The 24,659-nt window shown below is 38.7% G+C and overlaps 1 long non-coding RNA gene across 1 annotated transcript; it reads right to left on the bottom strand.

The window, feature by feature from the left end:
* Positions 1 to 10,469: 10,469 nt before the first annotated feature.
* Positions 10,470 to 23,306, bottom strand: LOC112747703 (uncharacterized). The gene is made up of 4 exons (XR_003174953.3): positions 22,952 to 23,306; positions 22,749 to 22,840; positions 22,400 to 22,428; positions 10,470 to 10,760 (listed from the first exon to the last, which is right to left on the bottom strand). It is a non-coding gene; the product is annotated as an uncharacterized lncRNA (long non-coding RNA).
* Positions 23,307 to 24,659: the final 1,353 nt, after the last annotated feature.

Below are 24,659 nucleotides of genomic sequence, written 5' to 3'. Positions count from 1 at the left end.
CAGACTCTGTTTCTTTACTTGTTTGTTTCCGCCAAGCCTGGCGGTTCTTCAAAAAAGAAGGCTTCCTAGGTTTCCTTCAGGTCCGCCCAGGGCCACAAAGTTTTTGCTATGTATGATGAGTCCTTTAAGGATTTCAAGAATTACTTCTTTAAGGTTCGTGCTGTCGAGGGGGCCCACCCCTTTTTTCTTGATGAAAATGATGAGCCTTCTTTCCCTCTAGAGTGGCAGAGGGATGTGAGAGTGTCTCGTTATACTTGGGAGATGCTTGATGATGTTGAGCGTGCTTTTGTTATTGTTCTTGAGGATCTATGGGGGAAGTCGCCCCATCTTGATACAAAAAGGTTTTTGAATGACCCATCCTTGGTTCGGACTGTTTTGGGTATTTGTCTGACTTGTTTCTGTACTTATTTCCTTTTTCTTCCTCTTTTGTAATTCTTTGTCGTGACTGTTTTTGTGTTTTGTAGAGATGTCAAAGAATAACGACTCTATGAAGTCCTTCAAAAGGGCAAAGAAGGCAACTGCTGCTCTGAACATCTCGGCCAAGGTGGCCGGCGAGGGATCTTCACAATTCCTCCTGAAGCCCCCTGTGCCGAGTTCCCTTGGGCCGAGGAAAGTAATTCCTACTCCCCAGTTTCATCAGGTCGATCCTCCTCAAACTTCTGCTGCTGCCTCTGGTGCCCCACCTTTGAAAAAGCAAAAAACATCCGAACTCTTTAACTTGGATGCTTCGGACTTTGATGCCATTGAATTTGTTGACCAACAAATTGCCCCCTATGGTGGGCTTTCTATGGACGACGTGTCTCTTTTAAAGCATTTGTATTTTATTACCAAAAATAGTGTGAAGATGGCCCACATGGGTGCGACTATTTTTCGAATAATTCAGGGGATTCCGGTTCATGCTACCAAATCTTTTATGGAGGACGCCAAGTCAGAGTTTGATCGAATCAAGGGTCTGAAGGAGGAGTTGGAGGTGAAGTTGGCCAAGGTGGAGAAGGAACTGGAGGGTGAGAAAGCCAGCTCTATTGCCCTTGCCGCTTCTCTGAAGCTGGCCGAAGACATGGCTTTGAAACATAAGGATAGCTATGTCTCGGCTTATAGGGAATTGATGCGTCTTCGGGAGGAGTTGGAAATAGCTCGGGTTAATTATAGTGAGCTTCAGGGTCACCTTGTGGGTAGCGTAACTGCTGCCTCCGAGAACCTGATGGAGCAGTTCTGGGTTGTTGCTCCTGATGCCGACTTGACTCTCATCAGCCTGGATAATGTCGTGAGAGATGGTAAGATTGTCCCCGATGACCAGGATGATGAAGAGACTAATCCTCCCCCAGTGCCATCTCTTAAGGTATCGACCTCCTCTGTTCCTTCTGTTACATCTGATCCGGATTGCCAGATTCTGAACCGGGATGATGGAACCGTAGATGCCGTGCCCCTTCAGACTCGTTCGCCTTCTCCTCATACTGATGCTGCCGGGAAAGCTCCCGATCTTTAGCTGATCTTTTTCTGGATATTTTGTGTAAATAGCCCGGTTTGTGGGCTTTTGAACTTTGTTTTGTTTGACGCTTCTAGTTTTCTGTCTTGCAACTCTTTTTGAAAAACAAAAATAGTTTCTGAGGTTGGTTTTGTGGTGACCTCTTGAAGCTTTTGTCGTATTATGCATGATATCTGTTGAAATTTTGCTGTTCTGGCCTCTTTAGGTTGTTTGCGTGCTTTATCGTTTGTAGCTTGGATCCTTTTGAGGCCGTGCCTGTGGGGGGTCCGACTTGTTTCTCGGTTTCCTCGCTCTTTGTTTGTATTTTTAGCGCCTTATGACCGATTTCTTTATGTAGGTCCCCCTCAAAGTTATTTTTGTGATCCCCTTTTCTGGGCCTTTACTCGGTCTTTTTCAGGGATTATGTTGATAACTTTTTAGTGGTAGGAGTCCTACTTGGTTATGTTGGTCTCCTTTAAGTTATTTTTCGTAGTCATCTTTTTTGGATCTTTGTCAGATCTCTTTCAGGGACTACTTGTATAACTTTTTTAATGGTAGGAGTCCGACTTGGTTATGTCGGTCTCCTTTAAGTTATTTTTCGTAGTCCTCTTTTTAGGATCTTTGTCAGATCTCTTTCAGGGACTACTTGTATAACTTTTTTAATGGTAGGAGTCCGACTTGGTTATGTCGGTCTCCTTTAAATTATTTTTCGTAGTCCTCTTTTTTGGATCTTTGTCAGATCTCTTTCAGGGACTACTTGTATAACTTTTTTAATGGTAGGAGTCCGACTTGGTTATGTCGGTCTCCTTTAAGTTATTTTTCGTAGTCCTCTTTTTTGGATCTTTGTCAGATCTCTTTCAGGGACTACTTGTATAACTTTTTAGTTTTGGGCTGACTTTGTTATGTCAGGCCCTTCTAAGTTAAAGTAATCCTCTTTAATAGGGTTGGCCAGACCTCTTTCCAGGGTTTACTTATAACTTGGGTTGACTTGGTCCGATTTCTGAACGTCGGCCTGTCTTTTAAGTTATTATGTTAGCTATCCGTAAGACCTCGTCAGGTTCTTTTTTTGGATTTCTTTCGATAACTTCTTACATTATTCTGTGTTCATCTTTGCCGATTTGTAGAAAATGGTTGGCGTCTTTAGATCGTCTTTTGGGTGAATCGCGTTTTCACCTTTATCGGACGATTGTCTTTATCGTGGTCGCGTAGTGAATTTGTTTTTCACTTTCTGCCGACCTGTTGCTTTATAATCGGACGATGAATACTTCAGATTAATGCGTCTTGGAATCTTGTAGAATATCTAAATAATCTTTACTCAAAGAAAAAATGCAAATATATACATGTGGGAATTTTCTTGTCCCTTTAAGTCTGGTACGATCTAGGTCTCGATATGGTGCCTCATTAAAAAACCTTTTCAGGAAAAAGAGCGCATCCATTTAGTGAGATCCTTTACCTTTTCTAACTGTAGTACCTTCTTAGGTTGCAGGCGTGCCATGATCGGGGAAGCTCTCGTCCATCAAGCTCGGACAGTCTGTAGTAGCCCTTCCCCAGTACTTCAATGATTCGGTAGGGTCCTTTCCAGTTTGCTGCCAACTTTCCTTCTCCGGGTCGAGTTATTCCGATGTCATTTCTGATTAAGATGAGATCATTCTCTGCAAAACTTCTCGGCACTACCTTTTGATCTGGAAGCCATTCGTCGCTTTAGGGCTTCTTCCCTGATCCGAGCTCTTTCTTGGATTTCGGGTAACAAGTCGAGCTCTTCTCTCTGAAGTTGGGAGTTTGCTTGTTCATTGTAGTGGACTACTCGGGGAGATCCTTCTTCGATTTCTATTGGAATCATTGCCTCCGCTCCGTATGCTAGTCGGAATGGTGATTCGTTTGTAGTGGAATGAGGGGTTGTTCGATATGCCCATAGGACCTGTGGAAGTTCCTCGGCCCAAGCTCCCTTCGCTTCTTGTAGCCTCCGCTTTAATCCGGCCAATATGACTTTGTTGGCCGCTTCGGCTTGTCCATTGGCTTGGGGATGTTCGAAGGAGGTGAACTGGTGTTTTATGTTCAAGTCGGCCACCAGTTTTCTGAAGCCTGCCTCTGTAAATTGGGTACCGTTGTCTGTGGTGATGGAGTATGGTACCCGAACCTCGTAATAATGTTCCTATATAGGAATTTTTTACTTTTTGAGCGGGGGCGTTGGCTAGGGGTTCTGCCTCGATCCATTTTGTGAAATAATCTACTCCTACTATGAGGAATTTTACTTGTCCCGATCCCTGTGGGAAGGGTCCGAGAAGGTCGAGTCCCCATTTCGCAAATGGCCAGGGTGAGGTCACGCTGATGAGCTTTTCTGGTGGGGCAATGTGAAAGTTGGCATGCTTCTGGCATGGTGGACATGTCCTTACAAATTCTATAGCCTCCTTTTGTAGAGTTGGCCAATAGAATCCCGCCCGAGTATCTTTTTGGTGAGAGCTTGCGCTCCGAGATGATTACCACAAATGCCGCTGTGTACTTCCTCCAAGACTTCCTTTGTGTTGGAAGTTGGTACGCATTTTAGTAAAGGTGTTGATATCCTTTTTTTGTACAGCGTGTTGTTTATGATTATGTAGTACTGTGCCTCCCTTTTCAGCCTCTTTGCCTCCTTTTCATTTGTAGGGAGTTCTTCTATTTTGAGGTAGTTTATTATGGGGGTCATCCATCCTTGATCCCGACCTATTATGGCTAGGATTCTTTCTTCTTCTGCTATTGACTGGTTCTGTAATACCTCCTGGATGAGGCTTCTGTTGTTGCCCCCTAGTTTGGTGCTGGCTAATTTTGAAAGGGCGTCAGCTCGGGCATTTTGCTCACGAGGTATGTGGTGGATCCTATATTCCTCGAGTTGTCCGAGCTGTTCTTTGGTTTTATCCAAATATTTTTTCATAGTCGGATCTTTAGCTTGGTAGCTTCCTGTTATTTGTGAGGTGATGACTTGTGAGCCACTGTAAATGTTGAGTTTCTGAGCTCCAACTTCCCTAGCCAGCTTCAGACCAGCTAATAGTGCTTCGTATTCTGCCTGGTTGTTTGAGGTCGGGAATCCGAATTTAAGGGAGAGCTCAAGTTGAGTTCCTTGGTTGCTTTCAAGTATCACACTCGCACCGCTTCCTGTTTTATTCGAGGATCTGTCTACATATATGTTCCATTCTATGGGGATTTCCGGGATGTCTGTAAATTCTGCGATGAAGTCGGCCAGGTGTTGCGATTTGATTGCTGTACGCGCCTCGTATTGGAGGTCGAATTCGGACAACTCGATTGCCCATTGTAGGATTCTTCCTGCTAGATCTATTTTCTGCAATATCCCTTTTATGGGTTGGTTGGTTCGAACTTTAATGGTATGCGCTTGGAAATATGGGTGAAGCCGCCGGGATGTGAGGATCAGGGCGTAGGCAAACTTTTCTATTTTCTGGTAGTTCAGCTCGGATCCTTGTAGTGATTTGCTAACGAAGTAGACGGGTTTTTGCCCATGTTCGTCTTCTCTGACTAGTGCTGAGGCTATTGCCCGTCTCCCTACTGCGAGGTATAATATGAGCGGTTCTCCTTCTCGTGGCCGAGATAGGATAGGTGGCCGTCCTAAGAACTCCTTGAAGTCTAGGAAGGCTTGCTCACATTCTGTCGTCCATTCGAACTGTTTTCCCTTTCTTAAAGTAGCATAGAAGGGAAGAGATCTTATCGCAGCTCCTGCTAAGAATCGGGATAGAGCGGCCAACCTCCCGTTGAGTTGTTGTACTTCTTTGATATAGGTTGGGCTCTTCATGTTGAGTATGGCTCGACACTTGTCTGGATTTGCTTCAATCCTCCTTTGTGTGAGCATGAAGCCCAAGAATTTGCCGGCTTCTACTGCGAAGGTGCATTTTGCGGGATTGAGCCGCATGTTGTGTTTCCTGATAGTGTAAAACACTTGAGTCAGGTCAGATAACAATGTATCTTCGCTTTGTGTCTTTATCAACATATCGTCTACATAAACTTCCATAATTTTTTTGATGTGATTTGAGAAAACTTTATTCCTTAGCCTTTGATAAGTAGCTCCTGCGTTCTTGAGACCAAAAGGCATCACTATGTAACAGTAGTTTGCTTTCGGTGTTAGGAACGAGGTTTTTTCTTGATCTGGTGGATACATGGGGATTTGATTGTACCCTGAATATGCGTCCATGAATGAGAGATACTTATATCCTGATGAAGCATCCACTAGAGCGTCGATGCTTGGGAGTGGGTAGGGGTCTTTTGGGCAGGCTTTGTTAAGGTCGGTGTAGTCGGTGCACATTCGCCATTTCCCATTTGACTTTTTCACCAAGACGACGTTTGCTAGCCATAGTGGATATTTGACTTCCCTTATGAACCCAGCCTCAAGTAGCGCTTGCACTTGTTCTTTTACAGCCTGAGCTCGTTCTGGTCCAAGTTTTCTTCGTCTTTGTTGTACCGGCCGGGATCCCGGATAGATTGCCAATTTGTGGCTCATTAGTTCGGGATCGATACCTAGCATGTCGGCGGCTTTCCATGCGAAGAGATCAACATTATCTCGTAGGAACCGTATTAGTGATTCCTTTATGTCTCCTTTTAGGATCGTGCCAATATTAGTTGTTTCATCCGATGTGTCTCCGATCTGGATTTTTTCTACTTCTCCTTCGGGTTGTGGTCGGAGTTCTTCTCGCCTCTGAACTCCACCGAGCTCGATTGTGTGGAACTCTCCTCCTTCACCTCGGAGGTTTAGGCTTTCGTTATAACAGCGACGTGCCATCTTTTGATCTGCCTTTATTGTAGCTATCCCTTCCGCAGTTGGGAATTTCATACATAGATGTGGAGTTGAAACTATTGCACCGAGTTGATTTAACGTTGTCCGACCTATTAAGGCATTGTAGGCTGAGCTTACGTCGACCACGATGTAGTCTATCTTGAGTGTTCTGGATTAGTTCCCCTTTCCGAAGGTTGTATGCAGCGATACGTATCCCAACAGTTGAACTGGGGTATCTCCTAGTCCGAACAGGCTGTTCGGGTACGCTCTTAGCTCTTTTTCTTCTAGACCGAGTTTGTCGAAGGCAGTTTTGAATAAGATGTCGGCAGAGCTTCCCTGGTCAATTAGTGTACGGTGAAGGTTGGCGTTTGCCAATATGATCGTAATGACCATGGGGTCGTCATGTCCCGAGATGATTCCGGATGTGTCTTCCTTGGTAAACGTGATTGCTGGGATGTTTGGGGCTTTCGTTTTTCCTTCGACGTGGTATACTTCTTCGAGGTGTCACTTTCGGGATGATTTGGAGATTCCTCCTCCGGCAAATCCGCCATGTATTACGTGAACGTGTCTTTCCGGTGTGCGAGGTGATCGTTCAGATCGTCCAACGTCCTCATCCCTTCTTCTTTTTCTTGGCTCGTCATCCCGATTGGCCAAAAACCGATCTAGCTTTCCTTCTCTTACTAGTTTTTCTATGACGTTTTTCAAGTCAAAGCATTCGTTGGTGGAATGCCCTCGAAGTCGGTGATACTCACAGTATTCATTCCGATTTCCTCCTCCTCTTTTGCCTTTAAGTGGCTGAGCTGGAGGGATTTTCTCTGTATGGCAGACTTCTTTGTAAACATCTACCAAGGATACCCTAAGAGGAGTATAGTTATGATATTTTTTGATTTTCTCTCTGGAGCGATCTTCCTTTTTCTTGAATTCTTTATCTCGGTAGGCAGAACCGAACCTTGAGGTTTCGCCAAGTCGAGAGTTTTCCTCCATGTTGATGTATTTTTGTGCCCGTTCTTGTACTTCGTCTAAGGATGTAGGGTATCTCTTTGATATAGATTGGCTAAATGGTCCTTCTCGCAGGCCATTTATAAGGCCCATAATGGCAGCCTCTGTTGGTAGACTTTGTATGTCCATGCATGTTTTGTTGAATCTTTCCATGTATTTGCGAAGGCTCTCCCGATCTCCTTGCTTGATCCCTACTAAGCTAGGTGCGTGTTTGGCTTTGTCCTTTTGTATGGAGAATCGGGCCAGGAAATTCTTGGCCAGGTCGTTGAAACTCAAGATGAATTTTGGGGGTAGGTTGTCAAACCATTTAATGGCTGTCTTGGTGAGAGTTGTTGGAAAGGCTTTGCAGCGAACTGCATCTGAGGCATCTGTGAGGTACATTCTACTTCTGAAGTTGTTGAGATGATGGTTGGGATCCGAGGTGCCGCCATATAGAGTCATATTTGGAAGCTTGAAATCTTTTAGAATTTTGGTCTTCATAATTTCTCTGGTGAATGGATCTTGATCTTTTTGAGAGCTATCTTCTGCGGATGATCGAGTAGCTTTAGTTTTAAGATCGGCTTCGAGTTTTACAAGCTTATCTTCTAGTTCTCTGCGCCGCCTTATCTCCCGGCGTAGATATTCTTCCTTTTCACGTTGATGTTGGGCTTCTTTCTCGAGTTGCTCCAATCGATTTTGAAGTGCTTCTATTACTCCTGGATTTGATGAATTTTTATCTCCATTGGTTTCTGGAGTATCTTTGAGTATTGTGTCCGCGTTTTATGCGGCGTTCTGTCTTCCAAACCTGAATCGTGGTCGTTGTCATGGTAATCTGCCATGTCAATGGGATGACTTCCAGGTTCCCCGGCAACGGCGCCAATGTTCCGAGGGTTACCTGAAACGGTAGGTCGATCTTGGATGAGATCGTCTGTGTTGGTCGGAATCGACGTGTCCGGCAGGTGGGTATCAGCCGGAGCTGGTGTGTCTGACTTGTTGGACTTGGTGGCGGTGCTGATCCTTCATCCCCGGAGGGTGGGGGGTACCTGCAAGAGACTCCGATGCTTAAGTTAGCAAGGGTATTAAGCAGGTATTGAGTAGAATCAGAGTATGAGTTATACCTGGGTGCTCCAGTGTATTTATAATAGTGAGATGTGGCCTCCTGTGGATAAGATAAGTTAGTTATCTTATCTTATCTTTATCTTTAAGTGAGGTCATCTTTAAAGGAACCGCCTTTATCCCTATGGGCTTTGGGCTGCCCTTGGATTTGGGACGTGTTCCTCTATTTGGGCCCTTTGTTTGGGCTTTCCTGTGACTTGACCGAACTCTTTGAGAAGAGGTCGGGTTGTCCTGACCTGAAGAGGTCGGTCGCTTTGTCTGTAGAACATCCCGGGTCGGACATTTCGACCCAGGGTATGAACAATTGCTAATGGTAAATTTTTTTGTGAGTTTTTTTTTGCAAAGAAAAATAGATTTTACTCTTTACCAAAACTTAATTTTTTACAGTATCATTACCTTTTTAGAATAATATTTTCTTTAATTGATATATTGAATATGCTAGTATGATTATTTGAATCTAATTCAATAAAATAATTGAGAATTAATTGGAAAAATTTTTGTGAAACAGATGATAAGAGACGTGAAGTGTGACAAGTAGGAGGGATGAAATCGGAGACCAAGAAAGCAGATGAAAAATTACAGAAAAATTAGTATACAACTGTTAATGGTTCAAACAACAATTCTACTTCGCCTTCATGTTATCAGTCAAAAATAAAAATATAAAAGAAAAAAATGAATAATAAATGAGAGTATCAGACAATAAATACTAAGGTTTTCATTTATGTCATATTTAATAAATGTTCTTTTTTGCAATTGAGATTAACTCAGTTCATTACAAGAAAAACACCCATTCAGGTACACTTGAAAAGTGTATCCAAAAATGAAAAAAAATTATGCCTTAGGTAAAGGCTACGTTTTTTAGGCTTCGGAGACGCTTTTGTGGGCGATGCCTATACTAGTGTTGCATATTCTCAAAGGTTACGCTTTTCTATATCAAAGGCTACGCTTCTGGTCTTTGAGAATAGGGTGCGCTTTTTAAGTGATGCTGTTCAGGACCAAAAGCTACGCTTTCAACACTAATGGTTACCATAATTCAAAAGAATAAGCTACACTTTTCAAGACTACTGCATCACTTTATAAATATAACAAATACTATACCTATAACTACTCTATAAGTGTAGCCTTTTGTCCCTTATTTTTTTTTAAATTTCTGTTTATATATATATATATATATATATATATATATATATATATATATATATATATATATATATATATATATATATATTCTACTAATCTTTTTTCTAAAACCTAATCTTTAGGAATATAATTATATATAATCTTATATTTTTAATTAAATTAGTTAATTATTATAAAATTAAATTAAATACATAATAATACCATATAATCATTTTTAAACAATAAAAATGATCTTTCAACAAAATATATTTATAATGAACCAAAAGAATTGGAATGAATATAATTTTAAATATTCATATATTTCACACTAAATTAAACATACCTATATCAAAATATACATTAGACCACATAGAATTTACGACTAATAAACTATGAAAAACTAAAATATTGTATTCTACATAAGTATCTTCTAATAAAAGTCATTAATCTTCTGATAGCAGAGAAAAAAACTGTTGATGTCAAATAACCTAGCATCTTCGACCGAATTGAACATATATTGAAGCAACTTCTTGGATTCTACCATTGAGCACAACTGATTCCAGTGTCCCCTATTCGTAAAGGCCCGTTTTCGTTCTTTTGCCTCGGAAAGCTGAGAAGCCAATGCCACAAAGTGATATTTAGAAATAAAACCTATAATTTTTATTCACAATGATATCAAAATCTAATACTTCAATACTCAAACCAGGAAACTAATTATTGAATAAGTAACAGATCCTATGTCATAGCTAGATAATTACAGAATTGAATAAAAGCTCATGAATCAAAACTATCTAATCAAAGTGTGTAACACCCTAATATTCAAATCCTTATGCTCGAATCAGAAGTCAATGATATTACGGTGGTACGACTCTCAAGTGGATCTTTAATATATAAATATAAGTGTAATTGAAAGGAGTATTAATCGAGAAGCCTAAAAAGAGTAAAAATAAAATCGCAAAGACGTATCACTCATGTTTCGACAACAAAAAGATAAACCGTGAAGCTGAAAGCGATATAAGGATAAGGGCATAAAGGAGATAGATAACAGATAGATATATATAACATAAGTAAATAGCCACTAGTCGTGACTCGCGAAGTTTAGGCCGGCTAGGGTACAGTATGAAAGTAATTGACAACAGGATCTCCTAATCTCTCCCAAATAGAACATGAAAGCCTCTATAGACAAGTTCAAAAGAGTTCAATACATAATGTAAACTTTTTCAAAATAAATGTGGAGAGATTCTAAGCAAAATATAAAGTAAAAAATATAAAGATCTTCGCCGTCTCTCAGACGAACCACAGCTCACTTCTGAGCACCTGGACCTGTATCTGAAAAACAAGAGATATATACGGAATGAGAACCCCGGACCCATGAGTTTCCAGTATGGTAAAAGTGCCAAATAAATACAATGCACTGCAACAAAAACTCACAAAGCATCCTATACTTCTTTCTACCAAGCATTCACCCTATGTTCTCGCTAATCCACAAATAGGCAGCTGTCATAAGGGAAGGTTAAATCTAATTCATCTCTCAAATGCTTCCCAACTTGCTAACTCTCCAACAACTCATAATCAAAATCATAAACAAAACCATCACCAGTTATTTTGTCTCAGCAATTCTATATCAATACATCATATCCTCACTTGGAGCTAGTGAAAATCACTTCACTGCATCTACTTAGGGAGCTCAAATTATCTCATTCAATAATCATCCTCATTGTTCAACCACATCATCAATTCGTCTCATCAAGAACAGCCCTCAGCGTCCACCGACACCAGCATGAGCGACCTCTCAGTGGTACAAACACAAGCAATACAGGCAAGTAAGACATAATTAAGGTATAAGTAGAACAACTAGCACATAACCAGATAGCATAGCATATATGAGGAATCAATCCAAAACAAATAGGCAAACCCAAACAATTCAAAAAAATGCAAATGATGTATGCCTACCCTATGGCTGATGATACCATCTGTCAGTTATATAGCCAATCCGACAAGTCCTGGTAGCTAACCATGGACAGAAACACCCATTGCGAAGCAAGTAGGTTTGAGCTACAACCCCTTACTACTACCCGCTCAACCCAGAGCCAATGGAATAACCACTACTGCGGCGGCTACTACCCAGGCGGGTGTTTAAAAGCTCAACCTGGAGCGAGTGGAATCACCACTACTGCCGCTACTACCCAAGCGTTACAGTTTCTGACCTAGAGCAAGTGGGATGAACCACAACCCTTGCTACTACCCAGGTATCTCAAGCATTGACCCAGAGTAAGCGGGATGAACCACAACCCTTGCTACTGCCCAAGTATCTCAAACATATATTCATTCAATCTCAATTCATATTATCAATCATCATTGTTATCAAATCTCAAACATTAACCTGGAGCAAGCGGGACAAACCACCACCTTTACTACTACCCAGGTATCACAAATACACATTTACTCATAGTCACCATTTATTATTATCTTCTTAGACAATGACTTGGAGCAAACGGAACGAACTACGACCCTTGCTACTACCCAGGTATCACAGATACACATTTATTCAAAACTCCATAATTAAACTCATTTATCATAATGCTCCTTCCCCATCTCATACCCGGAACAAGTGGACAACGCCACTGCCTACTACCCGGGGTCACACGCCACATTCAACACTTTCCATCAATATTCATTTATCACATTCATTAATCATATATGCATCTCCGGCATACTTGCCACATATTTAAGCTTCCTCAATCAATCATAATCATTTAATCATTAATTATATAAATGTACATACTCAGCCATATTTCAGTGCTTGTCACAGCCATCCGGCTCATAACATATACAGTACTCTTAACATCATCCTCAACAACTCATACAATCACCATTAATCATCATTCATCATTGATTCTCACTTTTCTTCATCCACAAGTTACCACATATCCTAGCTTCTTTTCATTACTAGGCATACTATAAGTATTGAGGACATAAAGAGTGAGATTGAAGACTTAGGAGTCTGGAATTTGGCCTTAAAATCTCAAAAATCAACTTTGGAATGAAAACAGGGTCACACGTGCGCGTCGCCCACGCGCACACGTGGAAGGCAGCAAGATACAGCGATGCGTACGTGTCCTCCACGCGCATGCGTGGAAGGGAGAAAAGCCAAGTGACGCCTACGCGTCAGCCACGAGTACAAGTGGGTGCGTTTTTGTGCCCCAGGCACAAAACCAGCACAACTCAGGCACAACTCTCGGAAATTTGGCTGGGCAATTGGTGCAGCGCATCGACGCGTACATGTGGGCCATGCGCACGCATGGATGGTGCATTTTCAAAAACGACGCGTGCGCATTGGCCACGCCTACGCGTGGGTGAGCATTCTGCCAAAAATTTTACTAAGTTAAAAAGCAGCAGAATTCACTGTTTCAAACCCCAAACTTCCAACACGCATAACTTCTTCTACAAAACTCCTTTTCAAATCATTTCTGAACCGTTGGAAAGATTGTTGAATAAACTTTCATAAAAATTCAATTTTGAAGAATTCCAAACTCCATGTACTGAGACACGGCCTGCCAAAGTTGGTCAAAAATCATTTTTTGTCCAAACATAGAAATCATCAATTTTTCCAATGTTTCAAAGCCAAATTCGTTTCCACTCATCCAAATAACCACAACCCAATCACATCTATATATTTGCACTCAACCAAAACCAAACCTACCTCATCTACACCATTTCACCCAAAACCATCAAATTCCACTCTTAAATTCCTCAAACCATATTATTCAATAACCAAACCGATCATTCACACATTCAATGTCTAGAATCCATCCAATCACTCATGTCATCACACAACATACACATCAATTTACCTTACTTACCTCTTTCCGGCCTCCGGCCCAAAATTCACGGCCTTCGGCCCAAGATTCACGGCCTCCAGCCCAAATTCCCAATTTAAATGTATATTTCACAAATCAATATTCATTATCCAATTCATCAAATTCTCAACACACCAAACATACAAGGCCACACAATCCTTAACTCAATCATTAATTCACAATACATATCAACTATGCATATTAGTACCAACCATTTACACAATCCAAACTTAATCCTAGGGGCATCTAGCCTAGGAATTCTCATCACACCACACGGTACTAAAATGAAACTTAAACCGTACCTCTTGTAGCCAAACCAATTGAGCCTCTTCTATGGTAGTCTCCACCAATCTTAGCTCCAAGCCTCACCAAAGCTCCTCAAGCAACACCAATTTCCCAATGGTGCACCAAGATCACCAAATACACTAATATAACCAATTTCACATATATATACATTAACCTAGGGTTCATGAAATTGATAAATCACAAGGGTTTGAGAACATCTTACCTTAACCCACTGAATTATGATATGAATATCATCCATGGCTCATACTAGAGACTCCTAAACAACCAAAATCATAAGATTTCCTCAAAACCCAAACCAAATTCAATTTTAAAAAGAAAAACGAAATCTGGGCAGAGGACAGTGAATTACTCACCATAAAACTTAAATAGAATTGTAGAGGATGAGAAGAGCGATGCGTGACCACAAACGGCTTGTCAATCGGAGCTCCGTAGCTCAAGTTATGGTGATTTAAAGATCAAAGAGAGTTAGGTTTTCTCTCTTCTCAATTCAGCGCCCCTCTTCATGTTTTTAGGGTAAATGAGCTGAAATGCTCATAACTAATATTTATATATGTTGGGTCTTGGGCCTACTTATGCCCGTTTCACTTATTTTTGTCCATTGGCCCAATTTTGGGCCAAAACATTTAAGATTAGGGCTCAAAATCGCACTTTAAATATTTTTACAAATCCTAATCATAACTTCTAATTTCTTATGCTTATTCACTTATAATTAATTTTCTCAGCTGTAGTACCAAACAGATATCAGTTGGTACTGCCGGTCAAAATTCTAGTGCGCATTTTCACGCAGAAAACTATGTTTTCCGACTCAGAAAAATTCACTGAATCCAAATATCATATTTAAATTATCAAATTCCAATTGCCAAATCTTCTAACCATGTTCGCTCCTATTTAATTTATTATGTAATTAATTACGGTTAGACTGGGTTTTATATTCTACCCCCTAACAGAAATTTTCATCCTCGAAAATTCCATCCACCATCACGAATACGTGAGCGTAGTCTTCCATTATATCCAACGCATAATAGTTCCAAGGTCTTTTTACTCTGTGCGCTTCCATTGCTGCGCTCTGATCCCTTTATATCTGAGGTTCTTGATCATTCGTCTAACACCGACCAACAGCCTTGTTCGTTACCTTCGTCATCGTGTTAACTCACATCTTATTAAATCTCAAATCAAGTCACAATAGTATTGCCATAATCCTTAATCATAGTCATTATCCCATGTCACTATAATCAACCAAAAATCATCACCATAACTTAATCGTACTCCATCTTTATCCTCTCTCTCTGCCAAGCCAATTGTCACTAATCACAACTCAACTCTAAGCATAATCTCCAGACTTACTTTCTTATTCCTGAACCCTCGAATTTATATGTAAATTTCTGTTTTAAAGCCTTTGACTAATTAATCAAAACTCCTTTCATTCATCACAAATGAATATTACATATTAATGATATGTAGGAAGTCAGAAATCCAACTGCTAATTTTCAATTACCTCGTGTATGAGAATCAAATTCAGTTGTACCCCGACCTTCTCTGTAGGGATAATTCCAAGGTATATGCCCTAATCTCCCACACTGTAGCACACCTAACCCCACTCGGCACGGCCTATTTGGGTGATGACTTCCACATCTCTGACAGCCCAAAACATCTGAAGCAGCCGCTATCTGTTTTCCCTTACTGTTCCCTTGGGACTCCTCATTTGTTGCAAAGTTATTCCGTCCTTGGAGAAAGTGTTGTGTGTATCCTTGGTTGTGCTCCCTATGACTCCCTTCTCTACAGCCACCTTTTTTTCACGCACTCTTTAGCAACTTTGCTCTCATTCTTCCTTAAGCATAACACTATGGCCTTACATGCTAAGCATCCGATGAATCCCATTCATTGTAACTACATGCACATGCCGATCAATATCAAACTCAGCCAAGTCCAAGTCCAATTCATACTCTACCTACCTCAACACTTAACTGTTTGCCATCTACCCAATGTTATTCCAATTCACATCCTAATCATTCGAGGCCCATAACATAAGTCTTCTGATAAGTAGTCATTTCTTAATTCCTACACGAGTGTTCAATTTCACAAACATTCATTCCCATTCAAATCCAACTATTCCAATATCAATTACAAGCCCCTTGTACTTTAAATCATCAGATCCCAATCAACTCAAACCTACTTAAACAAATTGTTCAAGCAACTGTCCACCTCCAAGTGTTCCACTCATCAATCCAAAATTAACACACCGTTCTGATATATACCACTGCCAAGATTCCTATCACGGCGTTTCCTCACCGGTTCGTTCTTGGGAATTCCTTTTTCTGATTACTTCATTCATGTCCATGAGACACTCTTCGGGTCTTGTCCACACTAGACAAGCGATATCGAGGTGATCAGACTCAACATCTCAAGTTAAGTGCTTCAAATCACCAAAGATACACGCATGGACTTCATGCTAGATGTATCGGTTAGATATCCTAACTAGCACAGGCACAGACTCAGAGTATGCACTTAAGCATAAGTAGTTCCATCCCTCAGGCTCACGAGGACAAACTGCTCTAATACCATAATGTAACACCTAATATTCAAATCCTTATGCTCGAATCATAAGTCAATGATATTACGGTGGTACGACTCTCAGGTGGATCTTTAATATATAAATATAAGTGTAATTGAAAGGAGTATTAATCGAGAAGCCTGAAAAGAGTAAAAATAAAATCGCGAAGACGTATCATTCACTTTTCGACAACCAAAAGATAAACCGCAAAGCCGAAAGCGATATAAGGATAGGGGCATAAAGGAGATAGATAACAAATAGATATATATAATATAAGTAAATAGTCACTAGTCGCGACTTGCGAAGTTTAGGCCGGCTAGGGTACAGTATGAAAGTAATTGACAACAGGATCTCCTAATCTCTCCCAAATAGAACATGAAAGCCTCTATAGACAAGTTCAAAAGAGTTTAATACATCATGTAAACTTTTCAAAATAAAGGTGGAAAGATTCTAAGAAAAATATAAAGTAGAGAATATAAAGATCTTTGCCATTTCTCAAACGAACTACAGCTCACTTCTAAGCACCTGGATCTGTATCTGAAAAACAAGAGATATATACGGAACGAGAACCCCGGGCCCATGGGTTCCTAGTACGGTAAAAGTGCCAAATAAATACAATGCACTGCAACAAAAACTCACTAAGCATCCTATACTCCACCAAGCATTCACCATATGTTCTCGCTAATCCATAAATAGGCAAATGTCATAAGAGAAGGCTAAATCTAATTCATCTCTCAAATGCTTCCCAACTTGCTAACTCTCCAACAACTCAGAGTCAGAATCATAAACCAAACCATCACCAGTTATTTTGTCTCAACAATTCTATATCAATACATCATATCCTTACCTGGAGCTAGTGAAAATCACTTCACTACGTCTATACAGGGAGCTCAAATTATCTCATTCAATAATCATCCTCATTGTTCAACCACATCATTAATTCGTCTCATCAAGAACAGCCCTCAGCGTCCACCGACACCAGCATGAGGGACATCTTAGTGGTACAAACACAAGCAATACAGGCAAGTAATACACAATTAAGGTACAAGTAGAACAAGTAGCACATAATCAGATAGCATAGCATATATGAGGAACTAATGCAAAACAAATAGGCAAACCCAAACAATTCAAACATATGCAAATGATGTATGCCTACCATATGGCTGATGATATCATATGTCGGTTATATAGCTAACCCGACAAGTCCTGATAGCTAACCATGGACAGAAACACCTATTGCGAAGCAAGTAGGTTTGAGCTACAATTCCCTTACTACTACCCGCTCAACCCAAAGCCTGTGGAATAACCACTACTGCGGCTACTACCCAGGCAGGTGTTTAAAAGCTCAACCTGCAGCGAGTGGAATTACCACTACTACTGCTACTACCCAAGCGTTACAGTCTCTGACCTGGAGCAAGTGGGATGAACCACAACCTTTGCTACTACCCAGGTATCTCAAGCATTGACCCAGAGCAAGCGGGACGAACCACAACCCTTGCTACTGCCCAGGTATCTCAAATATATATTCATTCAATCTCAATTCATATTATCAATCCTCATTGCTATCAAATCTCAAACATTAACTTGGAGCAAGCGGGACAAACCACCACCTTTACTACTACCCAGGTATCACAAATACACATTTACTCATAGTCACCCTTCATTATTATCTTATTAGACAATGACCTAGAGCAAACGGGACGAACCACAACCCTTGCTACTACCCAGGTATCACAGATACACATTTATTCAAAACTCCATAATTAAACTCATTTATCATAATCCTCCTTCCCCATCTCATACCCGGAGCAAGTGGACAATGCCACTGCCTACTACCTGGGGTCACACGTCAGATTCAACACTTTCCATCATTATTCATTTACCACATTCATTAATCATATATACATCTCCGGCATACTTGCCACATATTCAAGCTTCCTCAGTCAATCATAATCTTTTAATCATTAATCATATAAATGTACATACTCGGCCATATTTCAATGGTTGTCACAGCTATCCAGCTCATAACATATACAGTACTCTCACTATCATCCTCAACAACTCATACAATCACCAATAATCATCATTCATAATTGATTCTTACTTTTCTTCATCCATAAGTTACCACATGCCCTAACTTTTTTTCATTACTAGACATACTATAAGTATTGAGGACATAAAGGGTGAGATTGAAGACTTAGGAGTCTGGAATTTGGCTTTAAAATCTCAAAAATCAACTTTGGAATGAAAATAAGGTCACGCGTGCGTGTCGCACACGCTCACGTGTGGAAGGCAGCAAGATATAGCGACGCGTATGCGTCCTCCACGTGCACACGTGGAAGGGAGAAAAGCCAAGGGACGCCTACACGTCAGCCACACATACACGTGGGTGCGTTTTGTGCCCCAGGCACAAAACCAGCACAACTCTCGGGAATTTGGCTGGGCAATTGGTGCAGTGCATCGACGCGTACACGTGGGCCATGCGCACGTGTAGATAGTGCATTTTCAAAAACGACGCGTGCACATCGGCCACGCCTACGCGTGGGTGAGCATTCTGCCAAAAATTTTACTAAGTTAAAAAGCTGCAGAATTCACTATTTCAAACCCCAAACTTCCAACACACATAACTTCTTCTACAAAACTCCTTTTCAAATTATTTCTGAACCGTTGGAAAGATCGTTGAATAAACTTTCATAAAAATTCAATTTTGAAGAATTCCAAACCTCGTGGACTGAGATACGGCCCGCCGAAGTTGGTCAAAAATCAATTTTTGCCAAAATATAAAAATCATCAATTTTTCCAATGTTCCCAAGCCAAATTCGTTTCCACTCATCCAAATAACCACAACCCAATCACATCCATATATTTACACTCAACCAAAACAAAACCTACCTCATCTACACCATTTCTCCCAAAACCATCAAATTCCACTCTTAAATTCCTCAAACCATATTATTCAATAACTAAACCAATCATTCACACATTCAATGTCTTGAATCCAACCAATCACTCATGTCATCACACAACATACATGTCAACTTACCTTACTTACCTCTTTCCAGCCTCTGGCCCAAAATTCATGCCCTCCGACCCAAATTCATAATTTAAAGGTATATTCCACAAATCAATATTCATTATCCAATTCATCAAATTCTTAACACACCAAACATACAAGGCCACACAATCCTTAATTCAATCATTAATTCACAATACATATCAACTATGCATATTAGCACCAACCATTTACACAATTCAAACTTAATCCTAGGGGCATCTAGCCTAGGAATTCTCATCACACCACACGGTACTTAAATGAAACTTAAACCGTACCTCTTGTAGCCAAACCAATTGAGCCTCTTCTATGGAAGTCTCCACCAATCTTAGCTCCAAGCCTCACCAAAGTCCTCAAGTAACACCAATCTCCCAATGGTGCACCAAGATCACCAAATACACTAATATAACCAATTTCACATATATATATACATTAACCTAGGGTTCATGAAATTGATAAATCACAAGGGTTTGAGAACATCTTACCTTAACCCATTGAATTTTGTGATGAATATCATTCATGGCTCATACAAGAGCACTCCAAAACAACCAAAATCATAAGATTTTCTCAAAACCTAAACTAAATTCGAATTTAAAGAGGAAAACAAAATCTGGGCAGAGAATAGTGAATTACTCACCACAAAACTTAAATAGAATTGTAGATGATGAGATGAGCGATGCGTGGCCTCAAACGGCTCATCAATCGGAGCTCCGTAGCTCAAGTTATGGTGATTTGAAGATCAAAGAGAGTTAGGTTTTCTCTCTTTTCTTCTCTCTTCTCAATTAAGCGCCCCTCTTCATGTTTTTAGGGTAAATGAGCTGAAATGCTCATAACTAATGTTTATATATGTTGGGTCTTGGGCCTACTTAGGCCCGGTTCACTTATTTTTGTCTGTTGGCCCAATTTTGGGCCAAAACCTTTAAGATTAGCGCTCAAAATTGCACTTTAAATATTTCTACCCATCCTAATCATAACTCCTAATTTCTTAGACTTATTCACTTATAATTAATTTTCTCAACTGGTACTACCGGTCAAAATTCTAGTGCGTATTTTCACGTAGAAAACTATGTTTTCCAACTCAGAAAAATTTGCTGATTCCAAATATCATATTTAAATTATCAAATTCCAATTGCCAAATCTTCTAACCATATTCGCTCCTATTAATTTATTATGTAATTAATTACGGTTAGACCGAGTTTTACAAATTGTACATTAGTTGAATAACAGCTCTTAACAATATATAACTTTTCTTTTGTGATAAAAGCTCATGAAAAAAAGATCACCTTCCAAACTCATGCTTGACAATATTCTGAAATGATAGCAAGTTAATCTCTTAAGTTAATCTCTTAGTAGTAAATTCAAGAGAAGGAAGCAACTAAGTGTAATCATTAAAAAAAACCTGCATGGATGTAGCACGTGAGTTCTCTCACACTTAATAAAAGAACCTTATGCTAAAGATGACCTTCAAAAATTATGATAACATATCCAATTACTAATTCCATGTTTCATTAATGGCTTAAAATCTCATATTCCTAGGGAGGTTTTCTGTAAAAATCCAAAATCTATGTTGAAAGCTTGGTTTAGTGCAAGGCCGTGTGAATATGAAAACATAGATTACACTAAACCAAAGTCCAGGTTCAAAATCAGCAACAATATCAACCCGGCCAAAGCATTCCAAATTTCAAATAATCACAAACAAACCAACAAATCATGAAAACAAAAACTATAGATATTCAATTGGAGCACCCAAATCTAGAGGCAACAATCCTCAATAATTTGATCAAGACAGTCATAACCTAATCATAATTAAGCCACAAAAGCACAAAGAATAACAGGATAGCAGCACATTTACAATGAATAATCACAAACAGCAGTAAGAGCTAATCAACAACCAATGAATCAATGAATGAAAAATTGAAAACATAAATCATTGAAGAATAATTCAAAGATCAATAACTCTTATGAATAGAGAAAAAAATAAATAACAATGTGATTACACTATTACAATGAGCCACGAACAAAGTATATCTTTCTTCAGGGTATATTATTATTATATTCAAATCCACCTTTTTTCAGGATATATCTTTTGAGTTTTGAATCCTTTTCTACATATTATGCACCAAATCTTGAAAATTTGTCAATCCTAAAATTTAAGATAGATTAGGTGCTCACATTTTATGTGTAGGTGAGCTACTAATCCTTGATGAGCTTATGATATTCTTAGTATTAACTCTAGCAATCTCACATATGTAACACTGAAGATTGAATGAATTATTGTCTACTGCATTACTGAAAATATTTTTGTCAATCCAATGACTTAGATTATGAACTGATCCTCCATTACTAATAAGTACTAAGTCTCTGATGAATTAGTGATGTCTGTTTTCCTAAAACAATCAAAGACAATAATTGGATTTATCTTATAATAAGAGAAACTATCTAGAAGTCTCTTAGATATGAAAGCCACAAATGTAGAAAAAATCTAAATAACTAAAATACATAGTAACTTGCTACCACATGTGAAGTATATTAGTAGAAGTTAGAATTCTAGAAGTAGCTATAGCCAACCAGCTTTCATAATTATACATATCTACCTTATCCATTATTGTATCATAGTATCATATTGGCTTTATCCAGCAATGAATCTAAAATGATATTTGTTAAATCTCTCACAACTGTAACCAAACTTCATAAATTACTGAATGATCATAGTGTTGCAATTCATTTTGTTTAAAGAAATAGAGCTAACTGATTTTCACTAATTCACTAAATTGTATCTAAATCTGATTTTAGAAGTTACGAAAGAAGACCACTAAATCCTTTTTTTCTCTTTTGTTTTAAGGTATAAAGAAAAAGAATATTGATAATTTTATTATAACCTTGTAACCTTGCCAATCATTTCTGCTATAATATTATAACTGCCTAACTTAGTCACAAACACAAAAGGCCCAACACAGACTTCATCTATATATCATGCTCCTTAGTAACTGGTAGGATTCTGGTTGAAGAATTTTAAAATTCTAAAATATCATGCCAATTATTCATAACAACAAAAGAAATGAGAACAAAATTTCTTTTACATGACTCTAATTATCACTACAAGTTATGGTTCTGCACATAATTATAAGATGTCAATTAAGTGATCAATTATGAAGTATAACAAATTGCATAAAAAATGTGAAAAAGATAAAAATTGTACCTGTCAGTTTTTCCAGTTCCAAGTTGTTTCTGTACATGATGAAGAAAATTTAATTAATTATTATTATATAACTCTAAATGTATTATATACTATATCCTACTTACTAATCAGTATAATTTTGTGTATGCTTTCCCAGTTGTCTTATCACATTCACGACAAGGATCAAATAAACAATATAATGGAATCCAAAGCTTATTCAGAATAGAACAGAACAGAACTCAAATAAACACCAACTAATGATTTTATTTTCATAACAGAACTAAGATTTTCAAGCAACTAAACACACACATGCACACACTGCTTAAAACAAAAAATCGTAAGAACTAAAATTGAAAGACCTTGCACATACCAGAGTAAGCAAAATGCAAGCTGAAGCAAATTCGCAGAGTAGCACTGTTGCACACACATGCCATTATAATATCCCTGTTCTTGAGAACACTCCTATCAAATCAAATAATGCAAGCTGAACGAACATACCTTCTCAAATCAAAACCCTAAAATCGGAACCCTAGCCCTCTCAAATTTTAGAACCAAATGAAGGTGAATACAAACCTTCTTGACGACGGTGAACGAAGAGAAGACATTGCTAAGCATCGAGTCTTCCCGATGCCGAGCTTGCAGCGACGGTCAGAGCAGGAAGACGAAAAGGAGTGATGGTTCTTGCGATCGATGGCGAAGTCATGAGGAGTGAGTGGTGAGTAGGAAGAGGAGTGACGGTGAGTGAGCAAGGTGATGGCGGGAGGGTGATGAGTGACGGAATGGGAAGAGTGGTTCTCTGATTTGGTAAAGCACAATGGCACGAAGTGGAAAGGGGAAAAAGCCAGGTCTCTGGTGAAAAAGGGGAAGCACAGTGAGTCACGTTACATACTAATTAAGTGTATTTGGTGAAAAAGGGGAAAAAATTACTAAGTGTTGGTGAATATTTGGCCTTAGATATATTAGGCAACACTTTTAAAGTGTACTTAAAATATAATAGATAGGTTACTATTTAAAAGCGCTTTCTTCGGTTAAAAAAGTGCACCCATAGATATTAAGAAAAAGCTACGCTTTATAAGTGATCTTTATAATACCTAAGGAGATACTTTTCAAGTGATGCTATAATTGTGTTTTCTATTCAACTATAAAATGGTAACACGGAGAAAAGCGCGGCCTATTATAAGAATAGGCTACACTTTTCAAATGTAGCTTAAAAAAAGTGTGGTTGAATGGGTATTTTTCTTGTAGCATTGGTACCATTTATGTGGTTAGAATCTGATCTCCAGTACTTTTATGTTGTCTCAATTTTGAATTTTCAAATTGAAAAAATAAAAAAAATGAAGAAAAAATAGAGGTTTTCTCTTACTTGAGAGTTTTTTCTCGATCTGTATAAGTATTATTTTGGCAATGAAAATGTTTAATAAAATTAGTGATCAATAAAGTATTTTAGGGTAAAATATTAAGTTAATTTTAAAGATTGGAGATAAAACATGATTTAATGATACTGTTTAATATTTTAAACAGAAAATGTATAATGTATATAGAAGTTTCGCAAAATTTTTGTTACACATTAATGCATTAAAAGTCGATTAAAAACCTTCGTAAAACTAATTTGAAGATAATGTATTAAAGGATTTTATAAACATTTAAAATTTCACTTAAAGTAGAAATATTTTATGAGAATTAGACTAATGACCATAGAGTCATATCAACAATAATTAGATACAAAAAATTAAACAATAATTAACTTACAGAGACATGTAAATTATATAATTCGTTCAATTACGACTTACAAGAGGTGGAGGCGAAGGTTTCTACTATGGAGGGAAGAAGTGGCCCCCTTTAAAATAAATTTTTACAAAAAATTAATAATAAAAGAGTGATCGTCCTTTGAAAAATGCATGGCCTCCTATAATCCCCCACTCAAGGTGCAACTGTTAATTCCATGCTTGCTGCCATCACCTTTAAACTTATTAATGGCGCGATAAAAGGATAAGATAAACACCAAAGCAGAATTGCCTATACGAGTTTATATCTGATGAAAGGTACATGTGACGATAATTTTGACAATGACCGAATTGATATAAACATACGTGACTTAATAAAATCATTCATAAATTATTTCTCTTAGAAATTTAGGAAAATTTCTTAAATTATCATATAGTCGCAAAAATGATTTGTTTTTAATGTTATGATTTTGAGTTTTTTTTTCAATTGCCAACACTACGAAGCTGAGCATGAATGCATTATTGATTCCATGCTCGCTACTATCACTCTTGAACTT

Source organism: Arachis hypogaea, chromosome 2 (assembly GCF_003086295.3).
Source record: "Arachis hypogaea cultivar Tifrunner chromosome 2, arahy.Tifrunner.gnm2.J5K5, whole genome shotgun sequence".
Taxonomy (NCBI): Eukaryota; Viridiplantae; Streptophyta; class Magnoliopsida; order Fabales; family Fabaceae; genus Arachis; species Arachis hypogaea.
Note: the sequence above shows the minus strand (reverse complement) of the source record. Positions and strands in the feature narration are given on the sequence as shown.